This window comes from Stenella coeruleoalba (assembly GCF_951394435.1).
Source record: "Stenella coeruleoalba genome assembly, chromosome: 1".
In the NCBI taxonomy this organism is placed as follows: domain Eukaryota; kingdom Metazoa; phylum Chordata; class Mammalia; order Artiodactyla; family Delphinidae; genus Stenella; species Stenella coeruleoalba.
In genome coordinates, this window is record NC_137169.1 from 156,147,848 (window position 1) to 156,163,399 (window position 15,552).

Here is a 15,552-nt window from a genome sequence, read left to right on the forward strand (position 1 = left end):
GACGAGGCCGCAGAGATCACGCTCCACCCTGCCCAGGCGATGCCCTGCCCTGCGGACTAGCACACCCAGAGAGAGAGTACCGGTGCACAGCCAGCTGAGAAGCCTGCTCGAGGATGCAAGGCAAGGCTGCTTCTTTCACCAAGAAAGTCTTGCCTGGTAAACTAAACGGCGTATCGATGGAGCGGACACGTGATTGTACATTCTGAAGCAGGCGCCCCGCCTTACGGAACGGCGACGGTTCTCAGGGGGGCCGGGCAGGAGCCGCTCCGCGCGTCTGTCCCAGGGACCCACCCGCCTGCGGGACCTCCGGCCGCCTCGCAGGAAGCTACGACGCCCAGCCCCGTGGCTACCTGTGCAGCGAGGTGTACTCCGCGGACGCGTGCCACACACACTTCAAGTGGGAGGGCGGCCTGAGTGGCAAGGCGAGAGGCCGGCCTGCCGCGCGTACCAAGAAGGCGCTCTTCGGCCTGGGCCTAGGTGCTTGCGCCGCCCCCCTGGGCCTACCGGGCTCTGAGGGCCCTGCCCTGGACCCCCTGCCCCCCTGCCCTTGGTTCAGTCACAGCAGAGGTGGCCACACCCACACCCTCTGTGACCTCGGCGTTCCACCCTCCTGCAGCCCCGCCCGCCCCCCCTCCGCCGGTTGCCCTGGGCTACGGAAGCTGCATCCTGGGGCCAGGGGGTTCCCAGGAGGCCAAGGGAAGACACGATGGCCTTAAGTGAGTCGCAGAGGCCTTACGTGGGCTTGTGTGGTTGGGTTCACCTCTTACGTTTCACCGAACTCTGCGAGAAGACAGGGACCTGCAGCCTCACAGTTGGGCTCCACGGTAAGGTGTGCGGGACAGACCTCAAACTGACCCACGGCATGGAGTGACACCCGCCATCGAGAGGTCTACAAGAGAGCCGCTGCAGCTAGCCCACAGGTCCCAGAAAACTAGATGCCTCTTTATGTAAGTGAGTTTTGGGGAGATTTGTTGCAAAGCATTATCGCAGCAAGAGCTGACTAATACAACGTTCTCCAAATCACTGCCATGTCCACGGCTGCCACCGTGCCTACGTGTAAGGCAACTGTGTCCTCGAACTTTGAGAACTCCTGAATTCTCGGTGCCTCTCCAACACAATGTACGTGGCTAAGGTGTCCCCAGATAACCTCACTAACGTACCACCGAGACCGCCCTAAGCTTTTATTGAACGTAATGCAACGCTCTTTCTATTCGTTCTCTGTTTCTACGTGGGTAAAATGCTTTCCGTCAGTCTAAAAGGATGGAAAATCGGCACAAAACACTCCGTGGATAGTTGTTTTTCACAAAGGAAAATCACAAACGAAACAGGCATTTCGCCGGGTGCAGAGCACTAACGCCCCCTAGTGCCTCTCAATGCCAAGTGGACAGAGGCACTTCATTAAATATCGAATCCCAGCTCTCTCCGCTTGAGAGGGAGAGCAAGCCATTCTCAGGTGGAGGAGGACTGTTTTCAGCAGCTATCTGCAACGTTCTGTGGACCTGGCCACTGTGTAGCTACAAGGAAACCTTTTGTCTGAGGAACCTAACTAAAGAAACTTGAAAGTGGAGGAAGAGAGAAAGAATGAGACAACACCCTCATCTCGGTGACTCATCCACTTATTCGTTCACTTACCAAATCAAATATCCACTACGCGTAGAGAGTCCTGGGCTGAAAACCTGCACAGAACACGGAGACGTACCCCCATTCGCAGGGAGGTTAGGTACCAGAGAGGGAGACAAGATGTAGATTACCTTACGGCAGTTCCGCACATGTCCTGTTAAAGTGTTTGCAGCTCCAGGGGAGAGAAGGGATCCAGAAATCGCTTGGATTCTCAGTGAAGTCTTCCCAGAGAAGGAGGTGCAAAATAGGCGGACTGGAAGAAACAAAAAAATTAACCTCGTGGGTAGATATGAAACGGAGCAGAGGTGCACAGACACTTAGACCCCGTTCTTTCTTGACACGTCTGGAAAGTGAAACTGAAGCCAAATTACGGAGGGCCTTGAGTGTCAGTCTTCGGAGCTTGGCCGTACGGGGTTGACAGCGGGTGCCACGGACGGCTCGGACGAGGGCAAGGGCATAACCCAAGAGCCCTGGGAGGTGTAGGAGAGGTCGCAGTGAGGGAGATAGAAAGGCATGCGATTCTCCGAAGCAGTCACCGTAACCCAGGTGTAAACTCATAAACGGTAGACGCCGAGTAAGGGCGACACAGATGGCAGGGAGGAGTACGAGGGACACTAGAAAGGAAAACGCTCAGGGCTTCACCAGGGATCGGGTGCATTCCTTTCTCCCTCTAACAGAGGTTATCAGTAACCGGGCTAGTCGCTGGGAATCAAGAGTAAGCCAAAGAGGCGTGATCTCTTCTTCCTCACGGACCACCACGGGGTAAACTTACCTACCTGAAACTGGATGGGAAAGGCGATGACGGCCATAAGCAAGAGGTGCGTGGTGTCACGTGAGCTACGGTAGGGGGACGTGATGAGCTGAGTAGGTAAGGGGACGCTTTCTTGACCAAGTGACACCTGAGAAGAGATGAGAAGGGTGAGGCGGCATCGGTCAGCTGCAAACTAAACAGAGGGACACTGCCTGCAGAGGGGCAGCACGGGCCATGCGCCGTTGTAAGTATGCAGGCCTGAGAGGAGGCCACTGTGGGCAGGATGACTGAGAATGGAAGGAAGGAGCTGCAAGACGAGGCCGCAGAGATCACGCTCCACCCTGCCCAGGCGATGCCCTGCCCTGCGGACTAGCACACCCAGAGAGAGAGTACCGGTGCACAGCCAGCTGAGAAGCCTGCTCGAGGATGCAAGGCAAGGCTGCTTCTTTCACCAAGAAAGTCTTGCCTGGTAAACTAAACGGCGTATCGATGGAGCGGACACGTGATTGTACATTCTGAAGCAGGCGCCCCGCCTTACGGAACGGCGATGGTTCTCAGGGGGGCCGGGCAGGAGCCGCTCCGCGCGTCTGTCCCAGGGACCCACCCGCCTGCGGGACCTCCGGCCGCCTCGCAGGAAGCTACGACGCCCAGCCCCGTGGCTACCTGTGCAGCGAGGTGTACTCCGCGGACGCGTGCCACACACACTTCAAGTGGGAGGGCGGCCTGAGTGGCAAGGCGAGAGGCCGGCCTGCCGCGCGTACCAAGAAGGCGCTCTTCGGCCTGGGCCTAGGTGCTTGCGCCGCCCCCCTGGGCCTACCGGGCTCTGAGGGCCCTGCCCTGGACCCCCTGCCCCCCTGCCCTTGGTTCAGTCACAGCAGAGGTGGCCACACCCACACCCTCTGTGACCTCGGCGTTCCACCCTCCTGCAGCCCCGCCCGCCCCCCCTCCGCCGGTTGCCCTGGGCTACGGAAGCTGCATCCTGGGGCCAGGGGGTTCCCAGGAGGCCAAGGGAAGACACGATGGCCTTAAGTGAGTCGCAGAGGCCTTACGTGGGCTTGTGTGGTTGGGTTCACCTCTTACGTTTCACCGAACTCTGCGAGAAGACAGGGACCTGCAGCCTCACAGTTGGGCTCCACGGTAAGGTGTGCGGGACAGACCTCAAACTGACCCACGGCATGGAGCGACACCCGCCATCGAGAGGTCTACAAGAGAGCCGCTGCAGCTAGCCCACAGGTCCCAGAAAACTAGATGCCTCTTTATGTAAGTGAGTTTTGGGGAGATTTGTTGCAAAGCATTATCGCAGCAAGAGCTGACTAATACAACGTTCTCCAAATCACTGCCATGTCCACGGCTGCCACCGTGCCTACGTGTAAGGCAACTGTGTCCTCGAACTTTGAGAACTCCTGAATTCTCGGTGCCTCTCCAACACAATGTACGTGGCTAAGGTGTCCCCAGATAACCTCACTAACGTACCACCGAGACCGCCCTAAGCTTTTATTGAACGTAATGCAACGCTCTTTCTATTCGTTCTCTGTTTCTACGTGGGTAAAATGCTTTCCGTCAGTCTAAAAGGATGGAAAATCGGCACAAAACACTCCGTGGATAGTTGTTTTTCACAAAGGAAAATCACAAACGAAACAGGCATTTCGCCGGGTGCAGAGCACTAACGCCCCCTAGTGCCTCTCAATGCCAAGTGGACAGAGGCACTTCATTAAATATCGAATCCCAGCTCTCTCCGCTTGAGAGGGAGAGCAAGCCATTCTCAGGTGGAGGAGGGCTGTTTTCAGCAGCTATCTGCAACGTTCTGTGGACCTGGCCACTGTGTAGCTACAAGGAAACCTTTTGTCTGAGGAACCTAACTAAAGAAACTTGAAAGTGGAGGAAGAGAGAAAGAATGAGACAACACCCTCATCTCGGTGACTCATCCACTTATTCGTTCACTTACCAAATCAAATATCCACTACGCGTAGAGAGTCCTGGGCTGAAAACCCGCACAGAACACGGAGACGTACCCCCATTCGCAGGGAGGTTAGGTACCAGAGAGGGAGACAAGATGTAGATTACCTTACGGCAGTTCCGCACATGTCCTGTTAAAGTGTTTGCAGCTCCAGGGGAGAGAAGGGATCCAGAAATCGCTTGGATTCTCAGTGAAGTCTTCCCAGAGAAGGAGGTGCAAAATAGGCGGACTGGAAGAAACAAAAAAATTAACCTCGTGGGTAGATATGAAACGGAGCAGAGGTGCACAGATACTTAGACCCCGTTCTTTCTTGACACGTCTGGAAAGTGAAACTGAAGCCAAATTACGGAGGGCCTTGAGTGTCAGTCTTCGGAGCTTGGCCGTACGGGGTTGACAGCGGGTGCCACGGACGGCTCGGACGAGGGCAAGGGCATAACCCAAGAGCCCTGGGAGGTGTAGGAGAGGTCGCAGCGAGGGAGATAGAAAGGCATGCGATTCTCCGAAGCAGTCACCGTAACCCAGGTGTAAACTCATAAACGGTAGACGCCGAGTAAGGGCGACACAGATGGCAGGGAGGAGTACGAGGGACACTAGAAAGGAAAACGCTCAGGGCTTCACCAGGGATCGGGTGCATTCCTTTCTCCCTCTAACAGAGGTTATCAGTAACCGGGCTAGTCGCTGGGAATCAAGAGTAAGCCAAAGAGGCGTGATCTCTTCTTCCTCACGGACCACCACGGGGTAAACTTACCTACCTGAAACTGGATGGGAAAGGCGATGACGGCCATAAGCGAGAGGTGCGTGGTGTCACGTGAGCTACGGTAGGGGGACGTGATGAGCTGAGTAGGTAAGGGGACGCTTTCTTGACCAAGTGACACCTGAGAAGAGATGAGAAGGGTGAGGCGGCATCGGTCAGCTGCAAACTAAACAGAGGGACACTGCCTGCAGAGGGGCAGCACGGGCCATGCGCCGTTGTAAGTATGCAGGCCTGAGAGGAGGCCACTGTGGGCAGGATGACTGAGAATGGAAGGAAGGAGCTGCAAGACGAGGCCGCAGAGATCACGCTCCACCCTGCCCAGGCGATGCCCTGCCCTGCGGACTAGCACACCCAGAGAGAGAGTACCGGTGCACAGCCAGCTGAGAAGCCTGCTCGAGGATGCAAGGCAAGGCTGCTTCTTTCACCAAGAAAGTCTTGCCTGGTAAACTAAACGGCGTATCGATGGAGCGGACACGTGATTGTACATTCTGAAGCAGGCGCCCCGCCTTACGGAACGGCGACGGTTCTCAGGGGGGCCGGGCAGGAGCCGCTCCGCGCGTCTGTCCCAGGGACCCACCCGCCTGCGGGACCTCCGGCCGCCTCGCAGGAAGCTACGACGCCCAGCCCCGTGGCTACCTGTGCAGCGAGGTGTACTCCGCGGACGCGTGCCACACACACTTCAAGTGGGAGGGCGGCCTGAGTGGCAAGGCGAGAGGCCGGCCTGCCGCGCGTACCAAGAAGGCGCTCTTCGGCCTGGGCCTAGGTGCTTGCGCCGCCCCCCTGGGCCTACCGGGCTCTGAGGGCCCTGCCCTGGACCCCCTGCCCCCCTGCCCTTGGTTCAGTCACAGCAGAGGTGGCCACACCCACACCCTCTGTGACCTCGGCGTTCCACCCTCCTGCAGCCCCGCCCGCCCCCCCTCCGCCGGTTGCCCTGGGCTACGGAAGCTGCATCCTGGGGCCAGGGGGTTCCCAGGAGGCCAAGGGAAGACACGATGGCCTTAAGTGAGTCGCAGAGGCCTTACGTGGGCTTGTGTGGTTGGGTTCACCTCTTACGTTTCACCGAACTCTGCGAGAAGACAGGGACCTGCAGCCTCACAGTTGGGCTCCACGGTAAGGTGTGCGGGACAGACCTCAAACTGACCCACGGCATGGAGCGACACCCGCCATCGAGAGGTCTACAAGAGAGCCGCTGCAGCTAGCCCACAGGTCCCAGAAAACTAGATGCCTCTTTATGTAAGTGAGTTTTGGGGAGATTTGTTGCAAAGCATTATCGCAGCAAGAGCTGACTAATACAACGTTCTCCAAATCACTGCCATGTCCACGGCTGCCACCGTGCCTACGTGTAAGGCAACTGTGTCCTCGAACTTTGAGAACTCCTGAATCCTCGGTGCCTCTCCAACACAATGTACGTGGCTAAGGTGTCCCCAGATAACCTCACTAACGTACCACCGAGACCGCCCTAAGCTTTTATTGAACGTAATGCAACGCTCTTTCTATTCGTTCTCTGTTTCTACGTGGGTAAAATGCTTTCCGTCAGTCTAAAAGGATGGAAAATCGGCACAAAACACTCCGTGGATAGTTGTTTTTCACAAAGGAAAATCACAAACGAAACAGGCATTTCGCCGGGTGCAGAGCACTAACGCCCCCTAGTGCCTCTCAATGCCAAGTGGACAGAGGCACTTCATTAAATATCGAATCCCAGCTCTCTCCGCTTGAGAGGGAGAGCAAGCCATTCTCAGGTGGAGGAGGGCTGTTTTCAGCAGCTATCTGCAACGTTCTGTGGACCTGGCCACTGTGTAGCTACAAGGAAACCTTTTGTCTGAGGAACCTAACTAAAGAAACTTGAAAGTGGAGGAAGAGAGAAAGAATGAGACAACACCCTCATCTCGGTGACTCATCCACTTATTCGTTCACTTACCAAATCAAATATCCACTACGCGTAGAGAGTCCTGGGCTGAAAACCCGCACAGAACACGGAGACGTACCCCCATTCGCAGGGAGGTTAGGTACCAGAGAGGGAGACAAGATGTAGATTACCTTACGGCAGTTCCGCACATGTCCTGTTAAAGTGTTTGCAGCTCCAGGGGAGAGAAGGGATCCAGAAATCGCTTGGATTCTCAGTGAAGTCTTCCCAGAGAAGGAGGTGCAAAATAGGCGGACTGGAAGAAACAAAAAAATTAACCTCGTGGGTAGATATGAAACGGAGCAGAGGTGCACAGATACTTAGACCCCGTTCTTTCTTGACACGTCTGGAAAGTGAAACTGAAGCCAAATTACGGAGGGCCTTGAGTGTCAGTCTTCGGAGCTTGGCCGTACGGGGTTGACAGCGGGTGCCACGGACGGCTCGGACGAGGGCAAGGGCATAACCCAAGAGCCCTGGGAGGTGTAGGAGAGGTCGCAGCGAGGGAGATAGAAAGGCATGCGATTCTCCGAAGCAGTCACCGTAACCCAGGTGTAAACTCATAAACGGTAGACGCCGAGTAAGGGCGACACAGATGGCAGGGAGGAGTACGAGGGACACTAGAAAGGAAAACGCTCAGGGCTTCACCAGGGATCGGGTGCATTCCTTTCTCCCTCTAACAGAGGTTATCAGTAACCGGGCTAGTCGCTGGGAATCAAGAGTAAGCCAAAGAGGCGTGATCTCTTCTTCCTCACGGACCACCACGGGGTAAACTTACCTACCTGAAACTGGATGGGAAAGGCGATGACGGCCATAAGCGAGAGGTGCGTGGTGTCACGTGAGCTACGGTAGGGGGACGTGATGAGCTGAGTAGGTAAGGGGACGCTTTCTTGACCAAGTGACACCTGAGAAGAGATGAGAAGGGTGAGGCGGCATCGGTCAGCTGCAAACTAAACAGAGGGACACTGCCTGCAGAGGGGCAGCACGGGCCATGCGCCGTTGTAAGTATGCAGGCCTGAGAGGAGACCACTGTGGGCAGGATGACTGAGAATGGAAGGAAGGAGCTGCAAGACGAGGCCGCAGAGATCACGCTCCACCCTGCCCAGGCGATGCCCTGCCCTGCGGACTAGCACACCCAGAGAGAGAGTACCGGTGCACAGCCAGCTGAGAAGCCTGCTCGAGGATGCAAGGCAAGGCTGCTTCTTTCACCAAGAAAGTCTTGCCTGGTAAACTAAACGGCGTATCGATGGAGCGGACACGTGATTGTACATACTGAAGCAGGCGCCCCGCCTTACGGAACGGCGACGGTTCTCAGGGGGGCCGGGCAGGAGCCGCTCCGCGCGTCTGTCCCAGGGACCCACCCGCCTGCGGGACCTCCGGCCGCCTCGCAGGAAGCTACGACGCCCAGCCCCGTGGCTACCTGTGCAGCGAGGTGTACTCCGCGGACGCGTGCCACACACACTTCAAGTGGGAGGGCGGCCTGAGTGGCAAGGCGAGAGGCCGGCCTGCCACGCGTACCAAGAAGGCGCTCTTCGGCCTGGGCCTAGGTGCTTGCGCCGCCCCCCTGGGCCTACCGGGCTCTGAGGGCCCTGCCCTGGACCCCCTGCCCCCCTGCCCTTGGTTCAGTCACAGCAGAGGTGGCCACACCCACACCCTCTGTGACCTCGGCGTTCCACCCTCCTGCAGCCCCGCCCGCCCCCCCTCCGCCGGTTGCCCTGGGCTACGGAAGCTGCATCCTGGGGCCAGGGGGTTCCCAGGAGGCCAAGGGAAGACACGATGGCCTTAAGTGAGTCGCAGAGGCCTTACGTGGGCTTGTGTGGTTGGGTTCACCTCTTACGTTTCACCGAACTCTGCGAGAAGACAGGGACCTGCAGCCTCACAGTTAGGCTCCACGGTAAGGTGTGCGGGACAGACCTCAAACTGACCCACGGCATGGAGCGACACCCGCCATCGAGAGGTCTACAAGAGAGCCGCTGCAGCTAGCCCACAGGTCCCAGAAAACTAGATGCCTCTTTATGTAAGTGAGTTTTGGGGAGATTTGTTGCAAAGCATTATCGCAGCAAGAGCTGACTAATACAACGTTCTCCAAATCACTGCCATGTCCACGGCTGCCACCGTGCCTACGTGTAAGGCAACTGTGTCCTCGAACTTTGAGAACTCCTGAATTCTCGGTGCCTCTCCAACACAATGTACGTGGCTAAGGTGTCCCCAGATAACCTCACTAACGTACCACCGAGACCGCCCTAAGCTTTTATTGAACGTAATGCAACGCTCTTTCTATTCGTTCTCTGTTTCTACGTGGGTAAAATGCTTTCCGTCAGTCTAAAAGGATGGAAAATCGGCACAAAACACTCCGTGGATAGTTGTTTTTCACAAAGGAAAATCACAAACGAAACAGGCATTTCGCCGGGTGCAGAGCACTAACGCCCCCTAGTGCCTCTCAATGCCAAGTGGACAGAGGCACTTCATTAAATATCGAATCCCAGCTCTCTCCGCTTGAGAGGGAGAGCAAGCCATTCTCAGGTGGAGGAGGGCTGTTTTCAGCAGCTATCTGCAACGTTCTGTGGACCTGGCCACTGTGTAGCTACAAGGAAACCTTTTGTCTGAGGAACCTAACTAAAGAAACTTGAAAGTGGAGGAAGAGAGAAAGAATGAGACAACACCCTCATCTCGGTGACTCATCCACTTATTCGTTCACTTACCAAATCAAATATCCACTATGCGTAGAGAGTCCTGGGCTGAAAACCCGCACAGAACACGGAGACGTACCCCCATTCGCAGGGAGGTTAGGTACCAGAGAGGGAGACAAGATGTAGATTACCTTACGGCAGTTCCGCACATGTCCTGTTAAAGTGTTTGCAGCTCCAGGGGAGAGAAGGGATCCAGAAATCGCTTGGATTCTCAGTGAAGTCTTCCCAGAGAAGGAGGTGCAAAATAGGCGGACTGGAAGAAACAAAAAAATTAACCTCGTGGGTAGATATGAAACGGAGCAGAGGTGCACAGATACTTAGACCCCGTTCTTTCTTGACACGTCTGGAAAGTGAAACTGAAGCCAAATTACGGAGGGCCTTGAGTGTCAGTCTTCGGAGCTTGGCCGTACGGGGTTGACAGCGGGTGCCACGGACGGCTCGGACGAGGGCAAGGGCATAACCCAAGAGCCCTGGGAGGTGTAGGAGAGGTCGCAGCGAGGGAGATAGAAAGGCATGCGATTCTCCGAAGCAGTCACCGTAACCCAGGTGTAAACTCATAAACGGTAGACGCCGAGTAAGGGCGACACAGATGGCAGGGAGGAGTACGAGGGACACTAGAAAGGAAAACGCTCAGGGCTTCACCAGGGATCGGGTGCATTCCTTTCTCCCTCTAACAGAGGTTATCAGTAACCGGGCTAGTCGCTGGGAATCAAGAGTAAGCCAAAGAGGCGTGATCTCTTCTTCCTCACGGACCACCACGGGGTAAACTTACCTACCTGAAACTGGATGGGAAAGGCGATGACGGCCATAAGCGAGAGGTGCGTGGTGTCACGTGAGCTACGGTAGGGGGACGTGATGAGCTGAGTAGGTAAGGGGACGCTTTCTTGACCAAGTGACACCTGAGAAGAGATGAGAAGGGTGAGGCGGCATCGGTCAGCTGCAAACTAAACAGAGGGACACTGCCTGCAGAGGGGCAGCACGGGCCATGCGCCGTTGTAAGTATGCAGGCCTGAGAGGAGGCCACTGTGGGCAGGATGACTGAGAATGGAAGGAAGGAGCTGCAAGACGAGGCCGCAGAGATCACGCTCCACCCTGCCCAGGCGATGCCCTGCCCTGCGGACTAGCACACCCAGAGAGAGAGTACCGGTGCACAGCCAGCTGAGAAGCCTGCTCGAGGATGCAAGGCAAGGCTGCTTCTTTCACCAAGAAAGTCTTGCCTGGTAAACTAAACGGCGTATCGATGGAGCGGACACGTGATTGTACATTCTGAAGCAGGCGCCCCGCCTTACGGAACTGCGACGGTTCTCAGGGGGGCCGGGCAGGAGCCGCTCCGCGCGTCTGTCCCAGGGACCCACCCGCCTGCGGGACCTCCGGCCGCCTCGCAGGAAGCTACGACGCCCAGCCCCGTGGCTACCTGTGCAGCGAGGTGTACTCCGCGGACGCGTGCCACACACACTTCAAGTGGGAGGGTGGCCTGAGTGGCAAGGCGAGAGGCCGGCCTGCCGCGCGTACCAAGAAGGCGCTCTTCGGCCTGGGCCTAGGTGCTTGCACCGCCCCCCTGGGCCTACCGGGCTCTGAGGGCCCTGCCCTGGACCCCCTGCCCCCCTGCCCTTGGTTCAGTCACAGCAGAGGTGGCCACACCCACACCCTCTGTGACCTCGGCGTTCCACCCTCCTGCAGCCCCGCCCGCCCCCCCTCCGCCGGTTGCCCTGGGCTACGGAAGCTGCATCCTGGGGCCAGGGGGTTCCCAGGAGGCCAAGGGAAGACACGATGGCCTTAAGTGAGTCGCAGAGGCCTTACGTGGGCTTGTGTGGTTGGGTTCACCTCTTACGTTTCACCGAACTCTGCGAGAAGACAGGGACCTGCAGCCTCACAGTTGGGCTCCACGGTAAGGTGTGCGGGACAGACCTCAAACTGACCCACGGCATGGAGCGACACCCGCCATCGAGAGGTCTACAAGAGAGCCGCTGCAGCTAGCCCACAGGTCCCAGGAAACTAGATGCCTCTTTATGTAAGTGAGTTTTGGGGAGATTTGTTGCAAAGCATTATCGCAGCAAGAGCTGACTAATACAACGTTCTCCAAATCACTGCCATGTCCACGGCTGCCACCGTGCCTACGTGTAAGGCAACTGTGTCCTCGAACTTTGAGAACTCCTGAATTCTCGGTGCCTCTCCAACACAATGTACGTGGCTAAGGTGTCCCCAGATAACCTCACTAACGTACCACCGAGACCGCCCTAAGCTTTTATTGAACGTAATGCAACGCTCTTTCTATTCGTTCTCTGTTTCTACGTGGGTAAAATGCTTTCCGTCAGTCTAAAAGGATGGAAAATCGGCACAAAACACTCCGTGGATAGTTGTTTTTCACAAAGGAAAATCACAAACGAAACAGGCATTTCGCCGGGTGCAGAGCACTAACGCCCCCTAGTGCCTCTCAATGCCAAGTGGACAGAGGCACTTCATTAAATATCGAATCCCAGCTCTCTCCGCTTGAGAGGGAGAGCAAGCCATTCTCAGGTGGAGGAGGGCTGTTTTCAGCAGCTATCTGCAACGTTCTGTGGACCTGGCCACTGTGTAGCTACAAGGAAACCTTTTGTCTGAGGAACCTAACTAAAGAAACTTGAAAGTGGAGGAAGAGAGAAAGAATGAGACAACACCCTCATCTCGGTGACTCATCCACTTATTCGTTCACTTACCAAATCAAATATCCACTACGCGTAGAGAGTCCTGGGCTGAAAACCCGCACAGAACACGGAGACGTACCCCCATTCGCAGGGAGGTTAGGTACCAGAGAGGGAGACAAGATGTAGATTACCTTACGGCAGTTCCGCACATGTCCTGTTAAAGTGTTTGCAGCTCCAGGGGAGAGAAGGGATCCAGAAATCGCTTGGATTCTCAGTGAAGTCTTCCCAGAGAAGGAGGTGCAAAATAGGCGGACTGGAAGAAACAAAAAAATTAACCTCGTGGGTAGATATGAAACGGAGCAGAGGTGCACAGATACTTAGACCCCGTTCTTTCTTGACACGTCTGGAAAGTGAAACTGAAGCCAAATTACGGAGGGCCTTGAGTGTCAGTCTTCGGAGCTTGGCCGTACGGGGTTGACAGCGGGTGCCACGGACGGCTCGGACGAGGGCAAGGGCATAACCCAAGAGCCCTGGGAGGTGTAGGAGAGGTCGCAGCGAGGGAGATAGAAAGGCATGCGATTCTCCGAAGCAGTCACCGTAACCCAGGTGTAAACTCATAAACGGTAGACGCCGAGTAAGGGCGACACAGATGGCAGGGAGGAGTACGAGGGACACTAGAAAGGAAAACGCTCAGGGCTTCACCAGGGATCGGGTGCATTCCTTTCTCCCTCTAACAGAGGTTATCAGTAACCGGGCTAGTCGCTGGGAATCAAGAGTAAGCCAAAGAGGCGTGATCTCTTCTTCCTGACGGACCACCACGGGGTAAACTTACCTACCTGAAACTGGATGGGAAAGGCGATGACAGCCATAAGCGAGAGGTGCGTGGTGTCACGTGAGCTACGGTAGGGGGACGTGATGAGCTGAGTAGGTAAGGGGACGCTTTCTTGACCAAGTGACACCTGAGAAGAGATGAGAAGGGTGAGGCGGCATCGGTCAGCTGCAAAGTAAACAGAGGGACACTGCCTGCAGAGGGGCAGCACGGGCAATGCGCCGTTGTAAGTATGCAGGCCTGAGAGGAGGCCACTGTGGGCAGGATGACTGAGAATGGAAGGAAGGAGCTGCAAGACGAGGCCGCAGAGATCACGCTCCACCCTGCCCAGGCGATGCCCTGCCCTGCGGACTAGCACACCCAGAGAGAGAGAGTACTGGTGCACAGCCAGCTGAGAAGCCTGCTCGAGGATGCAAGGCAAGGCTGCTTCTTTCACCAAGAAAGTCTTGCCTGGTAAACTAAACGGCGTATCGATGGAGCGGACACGTGATTTTACATTCTGAAGCAGGCGCCCCGCCTTACGGAACGGCGACGGTTCTCAGGGGGGCCGGGCAGGAGCCGCTCCGCGCGTCTGTCCCAGGGACCCACCCGCCTGCGGGACCTCCGGCCGCCTCGCAGGAAGCTACGACGCCCAGTCCCGTGGCTACCTGTGCAGCGAGGTGTACTCCGCGGACGCGTGCCACACACACTTCAAGTGGGAGGGCGGCCTGAGTGGCAAGGCGAGAGGCCGGCCTGCCGCGCGTACCAAGAAGGCGCTCTTCGGCCTGGGCCTAGGTGCTTGCGCCGCCCCCCTGGGCCTACCGGGCTCTGAGGGCCCTGCCCTGGACCCCCTGCCCTCCTGCCCTTGGTTCAGTCACAGCAGAGGTGGCCACACCCACACCCTCTGTGACCTCGGCGTTCCACCCTCCTGCAGCCCCACCCGCCCCCCCTCCGCCGGTTGCCCTGGGCTACGGAAGCTGCATCCTGGGGCCAGGGGTTTCCCAGGCGGCCAAGGGAAGACACGATGGCCTTAAATGAGTCGCAGAGGCCTTACGTGGGCTTGTGTGGTTGGGTTCACCTCTTACGTTTCACCGAACTCTGCGAGAAGACAGGGACCTGCAGCCTCACAGTTGGGCTCCACGGTAAGGTGTGCGGGACAGACCTCAAACTGACCCACGGCATGGAGCGACACCCGCCATCGAGAGGTCTACAAGAGAGCCGCTGCAGCTAGCCCACAGGTCCCAGAAAACTAGATGCCTCTTTATGTAAGTGAGTTTTGGGGAGATTTGTTGCAAAGCATTATCGCAGCAAGAGCTGACTAATACAACGTTCTCCAAATCACTGCCATGTCCACGGCTGCCACTGTGCCTACGTGTAAGGCAACTGTGTCCTCGAACTTTGAGAACTCCTGAATTCTCGGTGCCTCTCCAACACAATGTACGTGGCTAAGGTGTCCCCAGATAACTTCACTAACGTACCACCGAGACCGCCCTAAGCTTTTATTGAACGTAATGCAACGCTCTTTCTATTCGTTCTCTGTTTCTACGTGGGTAAAATGCTTTCCGTCAGTCTAAAAGGATGGAAAATCGGCACAAAACACTCCGTGGATAGTTGTTTTTCACAAAGGAAAATCACAAACGAAACAGGCATTTCGCCGGGTGCAGAGCACTAACGCCCCCTAGTGCCTCTCAATGCCAAGTGGACAGAGGCACTTCATTAAATATCGAATCCCAGCTCTCTCCGCTTGAGAGGGAGAGCAAGCCATTCTCAGGTGGAGGAGGGCTGTTTTCAGCAGCTATCTGCAACGTTCTGTGGACCTGGCCACTGTGTAGCTACAAGGAAACCTTTTGTCTGAGGAACCTAACTAAAGAAACTTGAAAGTGGAGGAAGAGAGAAAGAATGAGACAACACCCTCATCTCGGTGACTCATCCACTTATTCGTTCACTTACCAAATCAAATATCCACTACGCGTAGAGAGTCCTGGGCTGAAAACCCGCACAGAACACGGAGACGTACCCCCATTCGCAGGGAGGTTAGGTACCAGAGAGGGAGACAAGATGTAGATTACCTTACGGCAGTTCCGCACATGTCCTGTTAAAGTGTTTGCAGCTCCAGGGGAGAGAAGGGATCCAGAAATCGCTTGGATTCTCAGTGAAGTCTTCCCAGAGAAGGAGGTGCAAAATAGGCGGACTGGAAGAAACAAAAAAATTAACCTCGTGGGTAGATATGAAACGGAGCAGAGGTGCACAGATACTTAGACCCCGTTCTTTCTTGACACGTCTGGAAAGTGAAACTGAAGCCAAATTACGGAGGGCCTTGAGTGTCAGTCTTCGGAGCTTGGCCGTACGGGGTTGACAGCGGGTGCCACGGACGGCTCGGACGAGGGCAAGGGCATAACCCAAGAGCCCTGGGAGGTGTAGGAGAGGTCGCAGCGAGGGAGATAGAAA